This window comes from Miscanthus floridulus, chromosome 4 (genome assembly GCF_019320115.1).
Source record: "Miscanthus floridulus cultivar M001 chromosome 4, ASM1932011v1, whole genome shotgun sequence".
NCBI lineage: Eukaryota > Viridiplantae > Streptophyta > Magnoliopsida > Poales > Poaceae > Miscanthus > Miscanthus floridulus.
In genome coordinates this window covers 100,242,644-100,245,511 of record NC_089583.1, presented here as the reverse complement: position 1 = coordinate 100,245,511, position 2,868 = coordinate 100,242,644, and positions in this window count along the sequence as shown.

The window sequence follows — 2,868 nt, the reverse complement described above, 5'->3', positions numbered from 1 at the left end:
AAGACTCCGACCTTAGTGGTCACCTCAACAACGAGGACGTAGGAGCTCCTTTGTGGGGTTGCCGAACCTCGGGATAAATCCTTGTGTCCCGCGTGCTTGTTGTTGTTGTGATTGCTTGAGATTACTTGTATGTGTTTGTCTCTTTGTCTCCAAAATCTCCATTTTAGGGTTTGGACTCGATCTACGGTTTGGAGGCATTACGGCGTCAAGGGAGTGACCCAACATCTTCACCAAACCACTAGGAAGTGAGGTTGTAAGTTTATTTATCCGCAAAGTTAAATTTGGCACTGCTTTTGTAGTTCACGTAGGCGTCGGAACTGCTGACGTTTGCGTCAGAACTTCTGACAATGTCGGGAGTTCCGACCCAAATGTCGGGACTTCCGACAGTGGCTGACAGATTTGAACTTAGCATTTGCAGTAAATTTTTAGATACGCCTATTCACCCCCCCTCTAGGCATTGTTAGATCCTTTCACCTCTTTAATTGTTATAGTAGGTGCTCAACTTGCCTGCAATATAATAACCAAAAAATCAAATCGCTATCATTTTTTTTACAAAAGTTAAGCAATAGATCAATATTTTTTTGGCCTATATGCTATCTCCACCAAAAATTACATTGTGTAGTCTTATACAAGATAAGTAGAAGAGACATACGTGAATTATTAAGTTTTGTTTGTCTGATCTCTACTTTTGATTATGGGAAGGAAATGCTTTGGATGAATTTCCAAATATGAACTATATTTTCTAAAAAAGTAATATATATACTAATATTATGGTATGGAGTTTTAATCATTTGCCCTCTCCCATACTTTTACGAGTTAGAGCAGTGTGTTAAGACACGATAGAAAGTTCGATCCCAATATAAATTGAAACGCATGACCCAATTAATGAATAAATCTTCAAGCGTCCTTTGCCAATATGAATGCGAGTAGAACGTGTCCAGACGTGTTATAGAGTTTGATTCCAAAGTAAATAAAAACACATGACACAATAGCTGAATAAATCTTCTGAGGTTCAGGTCGCTCAGGTGACTACAAACTATACGTCTCGCAGCAACGCCCGTACATTTTTGCTAGTAATTTAAAAGAATGAATCATATTATATATAATGCTTCTTCCACTTCGACTGCCAAAAGGCCACACTCGAAACATTTCGGCGTCCAAGAAACTACTCATATTTGGAGCTATCGAAGAGAAATGGCGTGCCCACTTGTACTCTTTTAAATTTGTTTGATTTTCATGGCATGTAATGTAAGCATGCACCAGAGCCGGACATCGGCTGACGGTCACCGCATAACACAACACGCTGGTCCTCCCGTGTCTCAGCATACTGCTAATTGGCGACGGTTATGGAGACACATTTTTTATATTAATTAAAATAATAATAAATATATATTTGCAGCACAATTGTCCAACTGCATCACGCTTAGCTAGTGTCATGTTCTTTTGATTGTGGACCTCTCTCTATCGTTCCGTCATCAAGCATTATATTGGTCACTTACCAACAGATAGAAGTTCAGCAATACTTAACGGGATAAATTGGTGATAACAGAACAGTCACTGATCAGTTCTAGACTGTCTCATTTAGAACAAAAGAATTTCATAGGAATCAGTTTATTTTTATAGAAAAAATGCAGGAAACAGAAAAAAAATCCCTTAATCCAAAAGGCCTCGCCTCATAAAACTAAAAGCCACGTCCTCATATACACAGGCATGCAACTGGCACAAAATAGTTTGTTCAAAGAACAAATATTTCCTCCATAACATATACTGGGCCAACTCACAAACGGCAATATCTCAATGAAGTTTTTTTTCCTCCATAAACAATGGAAGTGACAAATTTAAAAATATTTCAGATCTGCTAGTGTTAGAGTAGTGTAATAACGAGATATTTTCAAATATGGTGGATTAGGACAATTTGCAACCCAGTTTAAGGCTACTACTTGTCCCCTAATAAGCAATGTACTCCTATATAATCCACCCACTAGGCTAGGCAATATACATACCAAGAATTCTCCCAATTCTAGTCTTATATATAAACCTACGTACCATTGGTTTTGTCAGGTAAGAGCAAGTATAATAGTATGCTGTAAGCTGGCTGAATGCTGAGGTGGAGGAGAAAAGACAAGATAGAGAAGAGAAGCGGGCTATAAGCTTATAGCCGGCTTAGACACGAGAACCGAGAAACTTCGTGAGAGAGACAAGTGGGTCATGAATTAATAGTGAAGAGCTAACTAATATATAATGAGTGAGCTGAGAGAAAGCTACAAACATCCTTACAGCCAGCCTACTAACCGTATTATTAGCCTTGCACTACCCCAGCCATATTTTCTCCCGTCGGTCCAGACATTTCCCCTCGGCCCGCCTCCTCCGTCAGTAGCACTGAAGCATCCCTGTCGTGGCTGGAAAACCGTCCGGAGAGGTCTCCCGTCGGTGGGCCACCGTCACGGAGATGCTGTAGTGCTTTTCGCATGCAACGACTGCACTCGCGCGCGCTTTCCTGATGCCTTTCGTGCCCAGAAATTGGATGAGCGCGCTGCCCCGGATCCCCCTGGCCCACCAACAGAGAGAGCGGATGGAGGAAATTATTTGCCCACCCCGCCAAACTCCCTGGCAGCTTTGACTGCCGTGGCCTTATCTTCTACTTTTCCCCTCCCCCAAATTCTCTCTCCTCACGCACAACCACAGAAGCTGCCGCTGCCCCCATCCAGCGCCGCTGCCCCCCAACGCCGCATAGGCCGCCGCCGCTACACAGCCTCCTATGGCCCAGCCTCCTGCACCGGGCGCCGCCTAGCCACCACGCCATTGCTGCCTGCCGCACCTGCCTCCGGCGGCGGCGGCGCCCTAGCGACTGACGCGGGCTCGCACCCG